The sequence below is a fragment of the Sipha flava genome, unplaced genomic scaffold, assembly GCF_003268045.1.
Source record: "Sipha flava isolate LNK unplaced genomic scaffold, YSA_version1 134_pilon_pilon, whole genome shotgun sequence".
In the NCBI taxonomy this organism is placed as follows: Eukaryota; Metazoa; Arthropoda; class Insecta; order Hemiptera; family Aphididae; genus Sipha; species Sipha flava.
Genome location: NW_020271760.1, coordinates 2452545 through 2477183, shown reverse-complemented (window position 1 = coordinate 2477183; position 24639 = coordinate 2452545). Strand labels below are relative to the sequence as shown.

The 24639-nt window shown below is 27.7% G+C and overlaps 1 protein-coding gene across 1 annotated transcript in view; it reads left to right on the top strand.

The window, feature by feature from the left end:
- The first annotated feature begins 3297 nt into the window (after positions 1-3297).
- LOC112679338 (pancreatic triacylglycerol lipase-like) overlaps positions 3298-24639 on the top strand; it is a 41710-nt gene continuing 20368 nt past the window's right edge. Inside the window, exons 1-2 of the mRNA XM_025549107.1 lie at positions 3298-3674; positions 20210-20257. The gene's annotated coding sequence lies outside the window, so the exon portion shown is untranslated. The remainder of the gene's footprint in view (positions 3675-20209; positions 20258-24639) is intronic.

The following is a 24639-nucleotide window of genomic DNA, read 5'->3' as shown; positions in this document are numbered from 1 at the left end:
GTATAGCAATAATATATTGTACATTGCAAAATTACTATATTTTAAAAATGTTACAGTTTTAACGTGCATCAGCATCAAAGGTTAAATTTTAAATAATTTTTTTATTCAGTAATAGAAAATATTCACTTGAAAATCTTAAGCCTAAGCATTGATATTTAATACTTGGAAGTATCCAATTTGAACTCAACTCTTCAGTTTTCTCAGACTATAGTTTACAATCTTATTTTGGTTTAATTTTTATATAATATTCCAAAAACAATTATTGTTCACATAGCTTATTACATCACTAGTTTAAAAAAATATGAAAACGTATAAATATGTGTTTCAACATTACCTTATAAAATATAACATATAATTTTGTATATAAATGTATATTTGTTGTAATTAGTTCCATCGAATTAAACTTTACATCTGTTGATTTCGATTTGAGTTTTGATTATGATGAATACGTAGTATACGTAACTTTCATCATGCAATATAATATTATATATTCCTCAAATGTTAGAACTGTTACGAATATTAAGATTAGCGATTTGCTTTAAATATGTTTAATATAAAATATTTTTACCTATTATCATTATTTAAATATAATTAAATTTAGGAACTTAGATCAATTGGAATAATATTCAGCGTGTAGTAGATACAACCTAATTTAAGTTATTTTTTCTATTTTAAATGATTTTATTTAAATTCTATTTGTTTATTTATTTTTTACTGTCGATAAAACGAGTTTTTATTTGTGTAAACTGGGTCGCAAATATTAAATTGAAAATAGTGAATCGTATCCCAGACTCTTAATAAAATGTTTTATTTTAACTCAACATTATATAATGTTGTTGATTATTGCAAGTAACCTACATTAGAACGGTGACTTTACGAATTGCTCAGTTCATGATGTCGTTAAATATTTCGAAAAAAAGGAATTGTTGTATTTTTAATATGTGAATAACCATCGAAAATAAAACAAAATATTGATTTTAGTGATATTTTAAAAACGAATATCATTGTATTATAATCCTAATCTACACCGTAAAGTGTTAATAACATGATTATGGTTATTGTGATTAGATTCCATTCATTTTTGTGATTATGTACGAAGTATTACTTAGCAATAACTTTCATTGCTAAAGATTTTATTGCGATTGTGCGAGTAATTAATCCGAAGCAATAGTAAATGTTAGGAATACTACAAATATACAAAATAATGTATTGAGGAAAGACTCCAATATAATTAGGTACAACGTTACATAAAATATTGTCACTCATTTGCATTTATAACATAATATTCCACATTTTTCTTAAATAAAATGTATTAAGTTTTATTTATTTTAAACAGTGTAATAAATAGAGAATAATTATTAGATTTCATGGTTTCAAAATATTATAAAGCTATATAATATATGAAATTGAGTACATATTGTATCGATGTTTTATAAGAAATTAATCCGACGTTAAATATATTTAGAAGAATATCATTAGATTGTTATTTATGTTTACTGTTATAAAATTATTTTGAAAAAAGAGGATTACAAATCTAATTGTTTTTTTTCCGCTATCGCGAATACATATGTAAGATATTGCATATGATATTGTGCCTCTAGTTTGTAAGTTATTTATTGTTACACAGAAAAATTATCTTTACAAAATCTTTTACGGCAGTTATTTCAGCAGTAATTTCTATCATATTATTATTATTTCACATTTATCTATTAAATATTTAAATTATGTTTTCATACAGTAATGTTTTATTTTTAAAATAATGGTTAGCACATTTTAAATAGTAAACAATAATTCAATTTACATATTTACAGTCAATGTAGGTATATAGTCATAAAGTATAATTATAATTTAATAATAGAGGTATAATTAAAATTATATTTATTAAACTATGTGTCACGTGTCACCTACACTAGAAGGAATCGAATGCATTTTATATTCATAGACAACATTGAATAGTTTTTATTTTTTAGTCAAACAATAATTATTAAATCATTAAAACAATTTAAATTGTTACAAATTATTTATTTTAATTCAATGGATTGTACTTGCATTGCGTTTTGTTAAGCTTAAAATAATTTTACAACTAAAAATGAATAGATAATTGAGTCACAGAAATATACTGGACTGTTATGTAGATTTCAATTTTGATAAAAATAATAATTTTCACAAAATGTTAAATTCATTATTGTGTTATATAATAGTTTGTAAATACATTTTTAAATATAAATTTCCAATTGTTCTATTCAAACCTGAGTCTACAGGTATGCATTGTTAAGTTCTCTAAATAATTATCAAATTAAATTGTTTATTTTTTAACTATACTTGATCAGTGTAGTTGAAATATTAATTGTACCACAGTAATATCTTAAGAGTTTCATCAAAACTTAATTTTTTTATGTTTATGCAACATTAAGGTTTCATTTTTATTCTTTAGTCAAACACGAGTATTGTTTTCATGCAATGTTTAAAAGTAACTTTTGAACTGTTATTATTTATTATTATTATTATTATTCACCAAAATCGATGTATAGTTTATGTAAATTAACATAACCGTATTCGTTCATAAATTATTCTACTCATCCTTTTAAAAAAAAAACTATATTGAAAACCCTGTAGCAGTAATAATGCTTTAATTTTCAAATTTAAAAGTCAAAGTGGGTAAAACAAATGTTATTATTATTATGATATGATAATATATAATTTGAAAATGTGTATTTAATTTTTTGTGTAAACATTACAGGGTACGATGTTCGAGTTCACTTTATTCACATAATAAATTCTATAATAATTATACGAAATCAATTTGGTTCGTTGAACAAAGAGCATCTGAACGGATCATATTCTATCTGATTGGGATAACAGTTGTGATGATTTGCAAAATGAATTGTTCAGAGATTCCAGTCGACGTCTGCATTATATTTGATAAAATATGTCACGATTGAGGGGCGGCGCCTCCTACTATACGTGTGACCTACCTTAAATTCTAGTCAAATTTCATAACAAAAACAAAATATTACTTTTTATGCCCCCTGCCTCCACGTCCAAAATGGCATCGTTATGTTATGTGCAGTATTTTTCCGGGAGCATAAGAGAATAACAGTAATAAAAAGAAAAAAAAAACATCAAAAACAAATCAGATGATCGGCTAAGCGCGCTACACCGTTCACCTGACCCAACCCAACCGGTCCTCAGCATTCAAGTCACGGTACTCTTGCACACAGACGTAATCCAAACGTACGAACGCCGTACCGTTGTTATAGTGGGGCGGCTGAAATGGAAAGCGATTCCGCCGTGACGCTTCAGTATCCGAACAGACATAATGTTTGATGGACAAAAGCAAATTAGATAATAACGATATAAATATACCGTGGCTCGTAGTCGTAATCAGTCGAAGCCGTCCGCGTGGTTTATCCGTCGTTACCAGTAAATTTTAAACTTTTTTAAAAAAAATAGAAAAAAATTTTTCCGCTCTTTTTCCACGGAACCGTTTTCGAACAAAATTAATTATCGGTTCAACCGTCGACCGTGTAGTAGAGCCGGTAGAAAATCAATAAAACAAATACCGATAATGTTTGACTATCTTGGATTCACGAGTGGGACGAAAACTACGAACCCAGAATCCTAGTAATATTCAATCGGGTGAAAAATATGGAATTTGGCATTCACAACATCAGGTAAAGTACTGCAGTCAATATATGAAATAAAATTTATGAAAATAGGCATTTAAACTGAGTATATAATAAAATACCGAAAGGTATACGATAATTTTGTATAAGTTATAAATCTTCCCGGTAGCGCATGAAACATAATTATTTCTAAAATACTTATTTCAAAATACCATATGTACCATAAAGATCAACATTTTATTTAACGAATTTATACAAATTTATTGAATACAATTTTTTCCTTTTGTCTATACTGTATTTTAAAAATAATTTTAGATTTTAAAAATTTGTTATAATATTATGTTTTCTCGGTTATGATTCCACTCGGTTATCATCATAACTATGCATTCAATTCGGTTTATTTATTTTTTATTTTTAAATATCATTGTCAATTTATTTAATACTTACTATAGTGAGTGTTTTAATCGGTATTGAAAATAAATTATAACAACTATAACATATTATGTATTCACAGAAATAAATAATTAAAAGGCTAACATTTATTAATATTGGATAATATTTACTTAAGTAAATACGTTTAATCAGGTAAAAATAATTACTATCGGTTTTTCGACAATGTCAAATTTATTTTAATTGAATTTATTAATCTGACGGCGCACGATTAGAGTAATATACTGGTAATATTGTATTATAATGTAAACTTTAAATCAATCAACGATCCAATAGTGAAAATTGTGTTTCTGCGAAAGTTATAATAATTTATGACTGTTCTCAAAATATTATTTATGAAACACGATTTACATTATTAATAAGCCACAATCGTAAATAGCTGCGAGAGACTGCGCAAGTGACTATTTGTAGTTGAGTAAATCTCAGTTGAATACCACATTAAGGACATGTGTGGTCGGGGGTCGGGGTATGGAGTTACGAAAAAGAGTGAACGCAACGATGGACACTTGACACTTGCACAGGTGTATAGTATTGTGAAAACGGTTTTAAATTTATCCCATCAGCTGTTAGAGTGCTCCGACCAATTCGCTCCGAGATAACAGACTGCTTATATCAACACTTATTCGAGAACGGCTTGTTCGGGAATTCGCAAACAGAAAAGAAGGTCGGACGTGATATGATGTAAACCGGCCAAGATAAATACTGTAAATCTGGTTACTGATCCTCAACAACTTTTATTTCGCATAATATTTTTTCCCCTCTCCGAGTGCAACATATCAACAGTAATAATAATACGATCGCTGTGGACGAAAAATTACCTACTCTCACTACACGTGACCAGGTGCAGTGGCCGTTGCGCAACGCCATATTATAAAAAGTAAATTGAATGTTTGACGAATTATATCCGGGCAGGAAAATCATGCATAATTATTTGTCCGTGCGCGCATTGAGTTCTACCGTACAAACTTAATTTCCGATTCGGCGCAATCGCGTTCGCATGGACATAGGTCACGGGCGTAGGTCTACGATAATAATTATGTCTTCGATTTTTCAATTCGTGACCCGTTCATAATTCATTTCCATGCGATCATAACACCGTATTCACTTAATGTCGAAAACCATTGAGAATCGCGGTTCCTGCAGGACGTTCATATTTTATTTTATTTAGACTTCAATTTTGAATACATAGTACCTAATGAAGAATACGAAAAATATAAATACATATAATATACGTTTAATTTTTATTGGTTACGAACGATGATTCATTAGAATTTATTTATATTATGTTGGGGAACATTTTTTTCTCCAATACACTCGTATTCAAAATGTTTCGACGTATTGACCTATTTAATGCTGTAAATTAATATTACTCGTATCATGTTTGAACTACTAACCGAACGCTTAAATATTATAATCCATTAACGTATAAATTATAATTTTTTCGTCATATCTAATAAAAATAATAAATTCCAATTCAAACAAACATAGCACACTGAGAACAGATACTTGGAGTAAAAAATAATCAATGCTTAATATATAAGTATATATATATATATATATATATATATATATTTTAATGGCTTTGTGAAAGAACTTTGTTAAATGTACTCATATGTAATTGAATTAATAAAAGGTTTCTTCACAGTTTGTTGAAGTCTATTACAAAGATGTTGGTTCTTTACAGATGGGTCCTAACCTACATAAAACTATCTTGTAATACGCGAAAATCATGTTTACAATTTTATAAATTAATATAAATTGTATCCGTGACAATGTAATTCAATTGTACATAATGGAAATGCACTAAAAAGTTAATTTGCGGTGCATGATTAATTGTTATGATGTACTAACTACACGTATATGTTGTATACACGCAACGTAATAATTTAATAATATATCGTGTCGCTCATCAACTTCTTCAAAGTACGTTTAAGTGTCTTATTTAGGAGTATCATTTCATAAAGTTAGTTCATGACTGTATATAACTTATACTGACATTAAATTCGTACCGGTGCACGTTATGTTTCAATTTGTCATAAAATATTGTAAACGTCGTTAACGCTTGAAACCTGATAGTATATAGTGGAAGATTATATACAGTTAACGAAACGAATTGTAGAGATAAGAGTAGTTAAAAACACGATTTTTCAAGAGACTTAACCAAGAGCACTTCCGTCCTTGCATATTGCAGTACTCACAACACGTGCGAATTTCGTTCTTATTATAATAACGCATACAATTAGATAAAATTCACATTATACAACTTCATTGATAAAATATAAATAAAAATATTTCGACCGGTATACCCTGCGCTAACGGGTGTTTTCACTTTCAAAAACAATTTCGTGGTCGAAGGTCGATCGCCTCCGGAAGTTCATTAACGTCACTCATAATTGCCCTTTAACGCCGCCCATACGTGTAGACGTAGTATGTGTACACTTCCACTTGAAATGCGGTATTTTTTTTAATTTTTTTTTTTTTTGTTTACTTTCTCTACTCTGCGGTTACGGAACAAGGGCACGTGTGAACCGAAGAAATTTTTTATTATTTACCATAATTATTTTACATATTTTATTTTCGAAAATACTGTATATTGTTTTACAGTTGTTTATTTTTATTGTATACAGTTCAACTGTGCATAATTTCTCGTTTTCTTATATTTCTGTACAATGGGTAGACATACTGTACTATGTACTAGTGATGGAAGTATCTTGTAAAAACATGTAGTCCGATAACGCTTGAAGGCAATTCTAAGTGTATTTTATAATCATAGTATGTTCAGGGATAGTAAGTATATAGACAGCCATAACGGTTACAATCTTCTTACAATTTTATATATACATAACTTGTTGTTTTCCCCTTAGGAAATTCATATAAAAAAAATATTTACTTACAAATAATTACATGATAGCGGTATATATTTTTTTTAAGTAATTGATTTAATTATAATTAAAAACTATTAAATAAGTAATTTTAATTAGTATTAATATTTATTAATTTAGTGTTCTTGTGCATTAATAAATCAAATACTTAATTTTTTTAAAGGTGAATTTCTATATTTACATGTATTGACAACATTGTGAATAAGTTATTACTACTGAAACTTTTAAATGATAACAACAACATACCCGGTTGTTTTTTTGTTGCAATTGAAATCTATCCATTAAAAAGCATTTGAATAATTCCACCAGTAATTTATTGTGAACTGGGTTTATTATTAATATTTTACCATTCGTTCCTTCGTTTTTAATTTAAAGTTCTTTTACTTAATGAAAACGGGGTTTAAATGTACCGTCTAAATATTTGGGTCCACCGCTTTCTGAAATTTTGTTTATAATACTTTAATTGATAAATAAAAATTCTTATATTATTTTTAAATTAAAAAGTATTAAATTCTATTTTTAGTAAATACGTATTTAAATACGAATTATTATATGAAATATAATGTGCTTTGTTATCATAGTTCAATGCTTTCATACTTTCACGGAAATCGTTTTGAATCAAAGCCATTATATTGTCCGTTTACCATTAAATTTCGAGAAAAAATGCAAGTATCAAATTTTACTATATATTCGAATACTTGTTGATCTGATAATCTTAACAATTAAACTAAGCTAGCTAAGCTATTTTAGCGATTTATAGTCATGGATTACCATGGGACATATACAATATTATGGATAGTAAATATTATCATATTTTATAAATTTATAAAATGTTGTTTTATGTATATAAGTATTGTACTTTTTACAAGAATACACAAAAAGTTGTTGAAGTGGAATGTAGATCGATTGCGAATCAGTATTTGTAAAAATACCTAATTATACTTATGCATATCAACAATTATCAATTTTGATTAATCAGTGTCGAATAGTCAATGGTTCACTGCAAATAGTAAAAAATATTTTTTATTTTGACCGACCGATTAACAAATCACATCCTTGAATCTCATCGAACCACCCTATTAATATTGTACGTCTTACTATATGTTATACAATTATATAATCTAATATATGAGACTATCATAGTTCAACTTATACATAATTTATGGCGTGGCAATTATGAATAAATAGTGTACTTGACCGATTTTTTTATTTTTATGTAAGCAAACTGTTTATAAAATGCACGCACGCTCATCATAGTAAAGTTCTTCAAAAATATCCAAAAATAATTTGTCTGAAGAATGCATTTTCGGTCAACAGTTGAAAAGTGAAAACTCGTTTACACTGCCGGTATACATTAACTATTGCCTTATAGCATGCGATTTACTACCACATATTATTTGAATATTTAATGTCGTATATTATAACGTTATAATTATTAATTATTACTTTTTTTTGACGTTAAATTATTGTACTCGTATAAATAGAACATGTATAAAAATAAACGTAATAAATGCAATACAACGATATAAACGAATGTATCATGTTTCTTATGTACTATAATTAACATTGCCTGAAAAAAAAAATCAGTATGACGATAATAAAATTGTATTACTACTCGTAGAAGCTATTTACTCGTAGATTTATATGAGCACAAATAATACACATTTTTTTATTATTATCCTTTTTTTTTTCCTGAGATCTTACGTTTTGATCAAATACAATTTTCTTATTTATAACGTGTCTAGTTTCTGATAATAAAATAACATATCTACAACATCTTGACAGGTTATTACTTATTGTTATGTCGATCTTTTTCTATCCGTACAGGTATAGACGGATTACATCATGAAATAATATAGTTGTTTTACAATTGTTTAAGATTAGAAAACCATGATTTTCTAGCATTGTATTTTTAAAACAAATACAGCTGTATTAGCTGCGAGGCACTATAATATCTTAAAATATTCCGTAAATTGAACTTATGAGATTCAGTACGGATAGTTTTGCTATCATTGAACGAAGTGAACGAAGGAGATAAGCCTATTTTCAATTTACATTACTTTTCAAGCTATATAATTTATTTCAATTGATGTTTTGTTTTAGAATTTCGAACCCTCTTGGGTAAGTTATTCACTTTAGCTTCTTAAAATTACTCGACGTTTAAGAATTCAATAGATTTACATTTTAGTTTTTACATCGTTTTTGAATTAAATACTTTTAATTTGATTTTATACATAACCAATAGCAATTAATTTATAGAAATACATTTCTTATTATTAATTAGATACTTGTAATAATAGTGTTTATGATCTGTGTTTTGTTTATGTATAATGTATAAGTTTTTTTTTTTAATTTTGCTGTTAGATATCTAGAAAGAAGAAAGATTAAATTGTTCGAACATACCATTATTTTCGATGTAATATTCATAAATCTAACCAAACTGATTAATCAAATATGACTTTAATAGAGAAATAGTGAAATAACGATTAACAATGTTAATTAATTATTAGGCATCATTGCATTCAATTAATTAAAGTAAAATATTTTGAAAATTAATTGTATTGATTTTATTCATTTGTGGTATTTAATTATATTTTAAATTTGGTATTTACGTATTTCTTTATATTTATTAAAATATAATGTAAAATGTAATTCTACATTATGAACAACGATGATGAATACATTTTTATTGAACGATTCTTTAATTATGATCTGAGAATTTCCCTTTGTTATTTAAGGAATAGATTGAATTTAAAATGTTAATAACGATAAGTATCTTAATGCCAGGATTGGTTATTTAAAGTGAAGTACCTTTTGTTTATTTGGTCGAAATAAAGAAACACTGAAAACAAGTTGACATTTAAAGTTTTTAATAATAAGTTTCAGAAGGAATTAAACGGAACATTTTTAGCTTGATAAATTCTGCATTATATAGTAATTCCAAAACAGTTAAATTTTTAGTTTAATAGTTAAAATAGTTAAGTTATATCGATGTATATAATATTATATGGTTAAAAATATTATCGATATCATAAATTAATTAAATTAAAAAAAAATGAATTACATTTTTTTAACAAAAGGAAAATTATAAATTGAAGAGTTCAATTTATTTTGATCCAATTTTATTAAAAAAATATTGGCTGTATTTACTAAAATTTTAATCTATTTTGTTATCCTAATTATTCGGTACATTTTAATACATTTGTAGGTGTTTCGAGAATATATACGTATTTTTTAGTTATGCATTTTTTGTTCCTTAAGTTGTTGAGTTTGCATGTAAATTTAAATCGCAATATTATATAGTGAATTTAGACTATATTTTTTTCAAATAAATCATATAAATTTGTTTTCATAATATTTGTTTTCTTGGCAAAGTATTATAAAAATATAAACTGTTTTCCGTTATGTTACTTGAAGACTTCTAATTCAAAACTTTTTTATCAAAATTATGTTTACCAATTGTGGTGGATTAGATTTATATCACCGGTTAATACCAAGCCTTACTCTAATAACACATGATAAATTAACAATCCATTTTTCGTTTGTTATACGTAAGCGTGGAAAAGGTTTAAGTTATATCTAAAATATTATAATAATAGTAAATAAATTAAATAACAGTTCGTTGAATAACTGTCTTTTGTATTTATCAGAAAGATTTTGGAACCGTTTAACTTTTGGCACAAAAAATGCTACACGCGTTATTACACAACGATATTGTGCGATTCAAGCGATTTAATCTGAAATCATCACCGTCGTTCTTTCAGTGGTCTTTACTGCGCACATAATAATCGATAGATATGATTATCATCTCGATAAAAGTGTTTGATGCGCTTTACAATGACAATCGATTTTTTTTATCGATTTTAATGACCTGAATTTTTTATTTCAATCATTCTCCTCCCACCTTCTCTACTCATCCCATGACCCATATCGTTTCATTGACGCGTGCACGTTTCGCCGTACGCGTACGAAGTTAATAATAATAATATCATCTTGCAACTACCATAAGAGTTTTTGCAACTGTCTCTTAAATTTCACATATATATATATATATATTAATACAATCAGTGTACTAATAAAATAACTTTGTCCTATTGATTGAAAAACAAATCGCAATACGTTCTTTGGAAACAAAACGTGCATTGATAGGTGTATGAGTTCGTGTGTCAAAAAACGAGCCAAGTCACCTAACGAATTCGTTAAAGTTCGCACGTATTGGTGAAATGTTGAAATGTTAGTTTTGAAAGAATAAAAATCGTTATAATAATCCATATTTGTATTGAGCAACTATTGGGCATCCTTAACAGGTGCATATTTTTAAAACATAAAAAATAATTTTTTTATCAATTTAAAAATTTACATTTCAGAACTGTATAATATATACGTTTAAATAGGAATGTAATATACGTAGTCTATTGTGAACTTAAATTGTTTCCATTAAATTACGAAGACGTAGATGTTCACGAACATATTTTTGAAGTATCTACGAGTATATTTGTATATTCAAACTGAGTAAAATTGATAATCGAAAACTATAGTTATCACGGATAGTACATGCACTCGTAGTATAATAAAACATATCAAACTTAACTTAATTGTATTAAAATCAAGAATCATCTAACAGTATTGTAATTACAATCACATATAGTAAATAGTTAATGCATAGAGTCAGATTATTATTATTTATATATTCACGAAATCGTTTTTATCGGTTGATCGATTTATTATTGTGTTCATATCAAAAACTTGTAATACATATATTTTATTATATTACTAAATATTTATTTAATTGAAAATATAATCCGTACTAAAAGAATTTAAAGGAATCATGCACGTGGGCATTAAACTATTCAAATTTACTGTTAAAACGAACTGTCTTATACTATTTCCGATGGCTTGATGAATATACATTTTACTATTTCCGTTCGTCCTTATGAAAATAACGACACTGGTGATATGAAAACAACTGTAAGTCCGTGTAAATCTTATATAAAATATAGTAAATAACCACATATATATTTGAGTAAAGCACGTGGTATGATAATTATTACTTGAGCAGATCAACAGCTTTAAATAGCGTTGATTAAAATATGCATTCAATTACAATTACAAATGAATATTTCATCAAATATATGTTTTAATCAAAGCTAATAGCGTACGATTAAATCTGATATTTTTGTTATTTCATTTTTAAAATGAAATCACTAATTTTTACATTACACATAACGCTATATATTATACACGTATAAAATGTTATCATAGTGTATGGTTGTGATTTGTTCATGCCTGGGAATCGGGAAGCGAAAGAGAAAACTACTCGCCCCCGGTGTTCCATCATTTTGAAATGCCCACGGTGGCCGCTGACCGTAGGTACACTGTATATATTTAAACACGCTCGTAATACTTTCTAACCGCTGCCGCGTTAGCCGATACAGCTGTCTTAGGTCTTCTATACCCGTATTACAATACCCCTCAGGTCCGCGGCGCAGAGGCGTATAAGGCATATCGAGTGCCGCTGCAGCCGGAGAAAGTCATCCAACTGCAAGGTGTTTGGGTCCAAAAGAACTTGTCATTTGAATCGATCGGTTTTCACGGTAACATAAAATGTAGATATCGTTCGGGCGTTACGATCTCACCGTTTCGGCGTCGAATCATCGGTCATCGCAAATCGACATTTTAACAAAAAATGAAAATAAAGAAACCGACAGACCAAGACTAGTGAAAACAAATCCGAACAAATGGTATTGTATTGTTGCAACTAAATCAGTTCCATCGCCGATCGACGCTTTGAAATGGAAACATAACGTTTTTGTCAAACGAATTAATCGTCATCGCGTGTAATGCGGAGATGACAACCCATCATTCGAAGGACAATTGTTGATTGCTATCATGAACCATGGTTCGTAATGTCTAACTTATCGATATCATGTTGTTCCCGGTTTCGTACGAGAACGACGGTCTACCGGGTTGAATTACGCTTTGCAATTATTGGACTATAATGTCAACCGAGATAAAGCGCGAAAATTTTCTGCCCATATCCGTCATCTGTACACATGCGAAACGCAAACCCGAGATCGACGCTCGTTGCACGTCATTCCGAGTTCATTTTTACGCGTAGATAAAATTGTATTTTGGGCTTCGACGTCGGCACACCATATTATTCCGTCGAACATGATGACAATACGATTTCGTTTGTTACGGCGCGGTGCGCATGGTATACCGTTATCGTGTTCCGAAGCGGCGAAGGGGTGTGGTCTCCGTCCCTGCCACGCACCCCTATCCACGCGGTGGTAACGAAAAGTCGCACGCATCCGACCGGTACAATCCAGTGCACACGGGCACACATAAACGTGTCATGAACGCGCGATGAGATACGAATGGGCCGCGTATAACATTCCCGTACTGTGTTCCACACGCGCGTGCAGCGAGCGGGAATTTCGTCGAGCGACGCATACTGTTTTCGCGTACGGTCGCAGAACGCGTTGGACGGGAGAGGGAAACACTGTTATTGACGTTGTGCCTGGGACTCGCGCGAAGAAAAAAAAAATAAATCGAAAAATAATAACAAACGTGTCGACGGTAGTGCGGACAATGTGTGTAGGAAAAAAAAAAGCCAGAAGAAATTCCAAACGCGTTCCGGACACGGTGAGGTACGCGCGCGCGCAGTGCCTACGCCACCGCTGCTGTGTTTACGTCGGTTACGCGCGCATGCTCGGCGTATTTGTAAAAAAAAAATCGGTTACCGAAACAATGGCCGTAACGTCGTTAGCCGACCGTCTGTCACACGCGTGGACCGCGACAGAAAAAACAAAAAAAAAAAAACGGAACCACGTCGACCTTCGGCACGGACAGTTTGCCACCGATACGGTAACGCAGTACCGGTAGTTGTTTCGATCGCGGTAACAACACTTTTCGGTCCGTCCAGTTACCCGGCGAAAACGCATCGGTCTTGCGCGAGCCGTAGTACGGGCAAGTACGTGCACGGCGATTTTTAAGAAAAAAAAAAAAAAAAAATTTCGCGAATCTCCGGAGCGCCCTTATGCCCACAACTCACCCCACCCCCTAGGCCAGACGATGTAATTCCGGACTTTTTGCCTTTTTGACTAACGCTTTTTCCACCCGTCCACCCGTCTGTCCGTGCGCAGTGATCACGGCACGGGCGCGACGAACGTCTTCCGAACACCGGAAACATACGTAAACGGTCGGCCAACGATACCTTTTTCATCAGCTTATAAATGTCAACGGAATCACTATTTGCGTTATACGAGAAAAGACACGAGTTGAACACTCGCCAAGAGTAAAATACGATTTTCGTTCTCGTAGGAATAACAAAATAATTGTTAGAAAAATGGAAAAATGCATTGTTGATCGAATTGTTTTTTTTTTTTTTTTTAACGCAATGAAATTTTTTTCTATAAAACACCGATAAAATATTATTTTATGTTTAAACTGGAATGGTGGATGCGAGTCAGTCTCGAACAACAGTATTTCGTGATTGTAGAGGGTGAAAAAATTACCCTTTTACGCTTCTTTCGCTTACGACTGGACTGTATTGTTTCGTTAGAAAAAGAATCGTTTTGAAATATTATTCCCGCGGCGCGACCGCGCACGTTATCAGACGTTTGCTAATAAATGGTATTAATTGATCGTTTTAACTTTCACGATCCTAATAATAATAATAAAAAAAAAAGAAAATTTGAATAACTACATCGGCTTAAACTATTTCGACTACTTCAAATACCGTTAATTATGTTTCGAACCCAGAAAGATGCACATATTTGGTATACTCGTCGTATTATAATACACTTAAAACCACCTGTTTCCCGTACTCAACGTCCTATGGCAGTGAAAACGAACTATCATTTCTACAGGCATTATATAACAGTACACCACATTGTTGCACCGCAGTAGTAATGTAATGATTTTTTTTTTCTTTTTTCTATTTCATGAGCCGTTACTGTTGTATTATTATTATAATGTAATGATGTAAAAAAGTTGGCTCATAATAATATCTTTGAATATGTATATATACGTATTTTTTTTTTCATGCCGATTTATCACTGTATTATCACGATTATAGAAATAATACAATACGTCCCATTGACGATGTTCGAAATAATAGGGCTTCAATGGTTGTGGATGTAAAATTACAGTAACTAATTAATATTCACCTGTGTGCTGCTGTAACGATACAATACCGATATTGATAATATCACGTTATATTATTAGTATTGGTATATTTATTTTTGCGAAGATAATAAGCAAGCGCACCTAAGTAGTAGTGTTGTGGATTGATATTCAATCGAAATATTTGTAAAAAATCGGTGCCCAATGATCGACGAGTTAGTAGGGACGACTGTGAATATTAAAATATGATCGCAAACGTTCGATTTTAAATCCAAATAGCTTAATGAATAAAGTACTGAATAAAACGTTAGTTGCACGAAGCCATTGATTTAATAATTTTAATGCTGAAACTTTTGTATTTTAAAAATGTTATTTTCGGTGTACTATATCGTTTTTTTTTTAAATAGCATAACCTGAAAATGTTTACACGCATTTATGAGGTTTTAATATACCATTCACGTTTTTTTGTACAGATAATATTTAAATAATATTAGTAATGTGACGGTAAATTAAAATTTTCAATTAGAAACAATACATGATTACAATTCGAATTTTAAACGGTTTCAGCGCCCACAAAATTAAAAATAAGATAAAGGGTTTTTAAAAATTATTCGCAAAAAATATTAATATTAAAACTAAATACGAATGTCACAGTTTATTAGGTCATAAGAATCAAAATTGTAAATTTTTTTTCAATTAAAAAATTACAATTAAATATTACATCTAGTATGTGTTATCTATATTAGGCATTTTATTTGAGTATTGAGTCTAAAATTAAGTTGCAACGGAAAAACTAATCAGTATTTGGTAGATTTAGTGGAAACACATCATTCACTATATAATTTCCATAAATATTATTTTGCAAGTTACGTGCTTATACTAGATTTACCAAATAGTAATTGATAAAATACACAGTAACTTCCGTAAATGTTACCTATTTTTTTTTTTTTTTTTTTTTTTAAGTAGAATGTGATTTATAAATTTTGCATAGTTAAAGAAAATGATTTATGAAAGAAAATTAATGGGCGGAAAAGTTATTGGTTTAAAATCTTCGCAGGAGTTGATGCAGTATATCGAGTGTGAGCGAAGAAAAAAAAAAACTATAAACGTAAATACTTTGTATTTTTTCATTATTTGTATGTGAATTAAGAAAAAACAATTTTAACATAAGATTGAACATTTAATTGTAGATATATATATATATATATATATATATTGGAAAATATTGTCTTTATACACACTATACATAATTAAAAAAAAAATGTCGTATGCGTGGAATAAAAAAAAAAAAAATTATAAACTAAATTCATTCTACGCTTCTTTCAGAATAAATTACAGTATAATATAATATATGATGAAAAAATTATACACTTTGTGTATTATATAGATATACGAATGTCGAGTTCTTAAAAATCTATTTAGTTCAACAAAAACAATGGAAAACGACGTTATTAAATAACAATATGTACTAATGATATTACATCACTGAAGTATTAATTAGTACATTTACCATTAATTTTACTACTATTTAAGTCTCTATTTTTAAACTTGAAATGTTATAACCTATTAAAAGTATATTTATAAAAAAAAAATGTTCATTATTAGTTAACGATTATCTATAATTATACGTACTATTAAAAACTGTTCTATATATATTATCAATTGCCATATTTATCAATATAGAATAACATGAAAAAAGATTACCTATAATATGTTGGATGATTTGATATAATGAGTTAAGCATATAATATATATATATATATTTATATTCAAGCACTTATATTTTATAATTATTTGAAATTGAGAGCTTATAGAGAAAATTATAAACCTGAAGGTTATTTAAATTATATATAACCATTATTTAAACATCAACTATTGTGATTGAAACTTTAGCATTTTCAGTATGAATAAAATAATAAATATAACTTTTTTTTCCTATTTTCACATTATTCTTTCGCGTTAAATTAATAAACATTTTCATTTTGAAATATAAACAGTTTTCCATTTTAAATAAATTTAAAGTGTTTAATTAAAAAAAAAAAAAAAAGTACCAATAGAAAATAAATAAATAAATTTTTATTATTTAAATTAAAAAATTAAACGAAAGTTTAATTATTATTTCCATAATATGATAATTTTCGATAATATATTATGTATCATATTATTAATACCACAAATACTTATGTATTTGTTTTACAATACGATATTTATTTTAAATATAAACGTTTGCTTATAAACGAGTTAAAGAAAAAATTCAAGTTCAATATTTTTCTTAACAGAATCATTTTAAATGGTGAACTTACATATCTAATATTAACTAATACCATTATTATTTGGTTGAAATTAAATTTTAACAATTCTAATAAATTCTATTAAATTTCAAAATATTTGAATGGTTAGCATCACGCATTCGTTTTGGTTTATGCATTAAAATTAAAAGCTCTAGTCTTCACAGTTTACATATGATATAAAAAATGTAACTACAGTTCACAGAATTTTTATTCTTACCTAACTTAATTATTGTACTGTAATATTATGATCGATGCAGTTTTAACTTTTGATCATATTACATTGTTTGACTGATAGAAAGTTCAAAGTAAAGTTTTTTCCATTTTGTTTGTCTACAAAAAAAAATATAAAAAACATTTCATTCTGATGTATGAGATTATTAAATTATGAATGTATATTTTTACTCTTGCGCCTGTGACCAGTTTTTAATAAATTACGAGTGTACGACTTATTCTGTGAATTAAATTTTTTTTTTATTCTATTATTTGATTAAAATACCCAATAAGTACGAATATCTCGTACTGGCACACTGAGAGGAATAAATAAGTAATTTTATTTAAAAACAAAATTATACACTTGCCAGCATATTTTCCTGAAAATCACAACAAAGTAACATTAATGTAATATCAACTAAAACAATAACATCTGATTTTCAGTTAAAATGCAAGTCGACGGGGAAAAAATTATACAATTTTATCTACGAAAATATCACATAATACGTTCTAAATGTTTTTAATACTAATGTGTTTCATTACATTATAAATAGAGCAATGCATAATGTTAGCAGCTGCTATGTCGATGCCTAAGTATTGATATCAAATTTTTATATATTTCAATTGTCTATTATATTCGAATGGAAACAAATTGAGTTTTCGTTTGCATTATGCACGTACGATATTGTTGAAAAAAATACGAAGTAACAATAATAATAATAGTACCAATATAGTTTTTTTTTGTTATTTGTCATAATCGCGTATGCAGTGTAACAGATTGAAATTATTGTTAGACGATGTTTTTCTCTATAGTTGCGTTACACGCTTTTCTTTCTACCGGAAGTCTTCATCTCAAGTCCTCAAGTTTTTTTTGTCACATATCGAACGACCAATATGAATAATACATAGTGTAATATAATCTCATTATTATTATATTAATATTAAACATTAATCGACATTTTTATAGTACATAATTTAATTTTCATAATAGTTTATAATGTAATAATTATATTGATAAAGAATTTCATCGGTGTAAATGTTTTGCAGAACACCCATATTAAATTTTTCTTATAATTATAATTTCTAATACTTATATGGATTATATTTAAATCCACGAAACTCGTACTTCTTGTTAAAATTCAAAATACTTGAAATAAATCGAAAAGTCCTAAACAATTACAATTTTATTCACAATTCACATTACATTTAATTTTGATGAATACAAACGGTTTTTCCTACAGACATAATAGTTAAGACACTTTAGTTTTGAAAATGTTTATTACATTCTCTTTAAATTAACCAAGTATTTAATTTAAAAAAAAAAATAATAAATTATGTTAAATTGCTTTGAGGTGTAATCGATTATTTGTACTGAAAAGTTTTAATTAAATGTTTGTCTTTTATTTATGTTTTGAAACTTTTAAATAATTGTAAGAAATAGCTTTGAAGTTCTAGAGGAAGTTTTAAACTAATAATTACTTTTTAATGCAGTTTTTTAGTGTTGGTAATAGGTATTTTGCAATTAAATCATAAACCAATTCAAATTAAAATCTTTAGTGATGTGTATTTTGATGAAATTAACCATAACGTATTTTTAATTTTAATAAAACTTTAAAGGTAGCATATAATTTTTTATATATTTTTCAATGTTTTTATTTAATTCTCTTTGATTAAAAAATAAAAATGAGTTATTATTTAATAGTAGCTGGATTTAAGTTTAATTTATTCATAATAAATTATAAACAATCATAAAAATTATGTACATATATTATACTCATACTTGGAGAGTTAGAGTTTTTGTTAACTTCGAAATATTTTTATTATTTCATAATTGGTTATGGTTGACAATTATTTTAGAAATCATACGACTCTTATTATTACTGACATAATAACCAACTTAATCACTAAAACAAGAATACCTGAATTTTCTTTGAATTAGAACAAACCATCAAAAACCTATAGTTAAAGATAATGTAATTTTTGGATAGTTTTTAAGTTTTTATAATATATTTTTAAATCTGTTTGAAAACAACTCATCTAATGTATCAACTAGTAGACAATTCATATATTAAATTATTCACATTTACTTCTAAGGAAAAAGAAAAATAGGAAAAACAACTTACTAAATTTGTAAATCTAATAATACTCGTACTTGTCTCGTAGATAATTTACATTACTGTAATATTTACATTATAAACGTTTAATTTTTTAGTATATTTATTTTAACAAGATTATGTCTGATAAATACAATTTGATTTAAATGATTTACCTTCCTTAAACTGGGCTTGGATCCAAAGCCAATGACCAACTTGTAAGTAAAATTTTAATGTTAGCAGTTAATATTAGAATACGAATATTGTAAATATAACATAATATTTAATTTTAAACTGTATCAAATATTTGAAAATAATATGTACTTTTGGAAATATATCATAAACGATTTAATAAATATCACGAATATTTTTATATTTATGTTTACAGGTTACATCTGAAAATTTTAACATTGACTTACATGCATGTAATATTTTATTGCGCTAAATTATGAAAACTGGAAATCTTGTTACTGATTTTTCATACAATCTGTGTAAATTATTTTTAATTTGTATTTTAATTTTGTTTCTAGATATTTATCTGAATGACACTCTGTAAAGACAAGGTTCTGATTCGGACGGTGAGTTTAATTGCGATGAAAATGCATGATTTTATTATAATTAAATTTTCGGTTAACTATAAGCATATTGCTAGTTCTATTGTCATGTTGTATTTCTGATGCCGATTAATATACCTACGCTTAAATATAAATTTACATTGTATGGTTTCATTAGCCCGTCTGTTTATCTAAGCAAGGCTGATTGATAACCTTGACAAAGGGTATTGAAATATACTTTGCTCAGTTCAATTTACTCATTACTTTTTGATTTTATACGAATCAATGATAATCCATTGACTTCATTCATGAGCCATTGAAGTTGTACGTGTTACGCAAAACTGCACAACAGTGATACAATTGACCCTGTATTTTATCGTATATTACATTAGATATCTATTTTTAATTTTATTCATAACTTATGTATTCGATATTCAATGTGTTAATTTTGGTCTAGTTATGAATAGTGTTCGTTTGATAATTCAAACAGTATTTGGAGCACATAGGGTATACTATTATTGTTTTATAATTTTAACGAAAAAAAACCTTAAAATTAAATAGGAATGTAAGACGCTATATACTTCATACGTAAATTTTAACATAGCGTTTAGTAAAAGTTTTCAATTATAATTTCGAGTAAAATGATTTACTTTTAATGATTTTGATTTGAACTATTTGTAATACTGATAAATATGCATTATATACGTACACGGGAATATAAATTTAAAATTATTTTTTAATTACGATAACAATTTATTATTCAATTTAAAATCAAACAACCAGATTTATTGTACTATTTAGTATGTAAAAAATTTAAATTATGTTGCACTCGAAGCTCAACTTAAAAAAGCATTATGTAAGTGCGGTTTTGGTACGGTTACACATACTTACATATTATCTTGCAGAACACTTAACGGGATAAAGATTACGTACTTGGTTTTAATTTTCTCGCACGCAGTAATGTATTGTTTTTGCATAGCTACTCAGCCGTTGAACCAAACTTAACATCTCTATTCGCATAATGGAATTGAATGCGTATCAGAAAAATTGTAAAATATAATATTTGATAACTTAAATTTTCGTTTTATTTATTTTCCGCATATTTAAAAACTAATAAGTTCTACGATTAAATTGCTGCTAGGAAGAACGTATTGCATGATGGTTCGTTGGAATTTAGTATTGAATAGTATAACTTGCAACAACTTACGTAATCTAATTATTGAATAATTTTATTGTTTCTCTTGGTGTTTCCCTATAGCTAAACAATTTTACTCGACATAAAGATTTATATTCTTAGAGATATATAGCTTGTTTAGTGGTACGGAAAGAGTCATGGTTATGAAGAGAGAAACCCGGGGGGTTGAGAGGTAGTATATTGGAAGCCTTACAGGGAATAATAAACTCCTTCAAATGTAGGTAATGTCCTATGTGGAAATAGTGTTAAATCCTATATAAGATAGTATGAACTCCTATACTAAGGCTAAAAAAAGCTTTACTACTAAAATGAAAATAAATAAATTTGGTTATAACACATTTTTTTATGATCCAAAAAGAAAAAAATCAGTTCTATTATTATAAATATAAGAAAAAGCTTAAGTATAAGTAAATTATGTTATGATACATATTTTTTTTTTATGCAAAAAGAATTTAAAGTTATTTAATACTAAAAGCTTTTTACCATTTTGAATGTATATAAAATCCATTGTAATTATTATTTTATTATTATTTTACAAAAATATTACTGATTCCAACGATGTACGCAGAAAATACACGGTTTATTCGGAGTATTTTTGTATTTTTGTACTTAATTGAATGTTCGAGAATCTTCGATATAACCCTAACAAAATATATATAATACGTGAAATTCCCAGGTGTTTGTACAAGTATACATTTTTAGTGCAGTGATTAAATTGTTTATTATGAATACACAGTAATGTCCATCGTGTATATAACGAACAACGAAACGGATACAATTAATTTTATAAAATATTAGTACAATGCATATTACACCAGCTCGATAATGAGAGAGCGTCGTATTATGTGACAGACTATTTTTAAGTATATGGCGTTTATGTCATGTAGCTTTAACTCCTATCTAAAAAAAAATTCTATGTAAGAGTGTACACTGTATTTTATTAGCAGGTTAGGATCTGTGTAGGAGATTACAATATGTTTTAAATTCAGGTTAAAATTCATTCATGTAGGAGTTTTCATGCAACCTTATTTTGTGCAGTACATCATTAATTTTTTCTGGTAATTAATTGTTAGGAATGTAGTATTGCAATAGGTTTAAATGGTGTATAATAGATCATTTTAAATAACCATTGGAAAAAAATAGGTAAATCAATTATTTACAAAAATTATATATTTCATTATTTTGAATTATTTTTTATTTGTTTTGTGTTTAATATATATTTATAAGCAATATGTAATATATTATAAAATAATTCCAAATGACGAGTCAACGACTAATTGAAAATCGATCTGCTTTACAAACGCTGATTGTAAGCAAATGTTTGTAAATCCAATCCCGAAACTCTTGTTTGTATAGGACATGCTTGCGCCGAATTTTATATTATATTTGCATTTCTGTAAACACTGGTTATTATTGCAATATGATTATCATATCCCTAAATATCTTTATGATTATAAATTTGTGTTTATTAAATACAGATTATTATTACAATCGCCAAATATTTTCATAATTATCTTTCTTATTATAAATTTACGTTTATATATATATATATGCAGATTATTATTAAAATTTGACTATTATCCAATTGTTATTAATATTATTTTTATTACTTAATCAATGTTGCGTTTATCGATAGTGCCATAAATAAACGCGGATCATAAATAAAATGTATTCTTATTATAAAATTTACATTTACCTAAACGGATTATTAATATTGTTCTTATCATTTCAATTTAATATTTTAATTTACTTCTCGATAGCGCCAATCCAGTGGGTATAAAAACCCCGGTAACTTGACGAAATTTACCATTCACCTTCTTTCCGAAATCGGAATAAGACCTACCCGATGCGACTTGCACGACTAGAAAGAAGGTTTCCCCCTAAAATTGATCGAGTGGTTTTGCGAACCGAGCAATAGTGCTATAATTGGAGTAATTCTGGCATTGCACCGTGTGTCAAACCCGTTTTCTATCATTACGATATGGTATGATAAATATTTCTTGTAATTCTATTTTTTTTTTTTTTTTAAGTACTTGCTGTCATTACGACAGTTTTATCATAAATAATAATTATTATATTTATGGTTAGTTTCGTCAACAGGACAGGATCGATCATCGTTGATTAATGACAGATTTTTATTTTTAAAAGTCCGTTGATGCACTACTGACTAAAACAGAATATGCGCAGGGTTATACATTTTTTTGGGAAAAGTGCACCTAATACCTAAACTTTTTAGAGTAAATTCACATGAAATTAGAATTATATAAAAAAAAAAAATTTAAAAAGCATACTTACTTTCGTCTAGTTAAAATTAAAAACAATCATTGACATAATATTTAAGATCCTTAAACTTACTTACACAGTGGAGATCGTATCGATATTTGCTTACTAAACAACCGTCGAATTAAAATGCATTCCACGTAAGTGCACCAACAATAACACTAAAAATAGAAAAAAATAAATTTAGATAATATTTTGTATAGTCCATTTAATACTGAGTACGATAATTGTGCAACATTTTTATGGATTCTAGTTTATATTACAACTACATAAATGTTTTTCTCGTTATTGTGTAAAACAGACAAAAGAACTATTTAGTCCTACAGAAATATATACTTAAGATCATAACATTAATGTAATATTAATAATGTTTTTAGATATTATCAGCTGTGGTTAGTCTGAAAAAAACGATGCAAACATAGGTAACCATGCAAAACGTTTTTAACGTTGTTACAAAAATGCTTGATTGTTTGTTTAATATGTGTACGAAATCTTAGGTGTAATAGATTAATTCTTATTCTTATTAAGCTGTTATCGTTTTTAAAATGATTATTCGATAAAGATTTTTATACATGATCCCTACACGACGTTTGTGAATCATATTTCTTTAATCAATTGTGTTAAATATTTTTATATATATTTTATCTATTTATTTATAAATATAATGATTAAATGAATGACCTCAAATTAATCGAAGTTATTTGCTTAAAATACTCATTTTTTTGATATTTTTCATGAACGACAATAATTTATTATGGTATCGACTTAATTGTTGCGCAAAACCATATAAATACATTTCACACAGCAAATAAATTTCTGTAAAACATAATTATAATTTATCGTTTTCGAAATATTTTAGTTTTAAAATTTTATAATGATTTTAATGACTTTAATTAACTATTTACATGAATACCAATGATCTGTAATTATA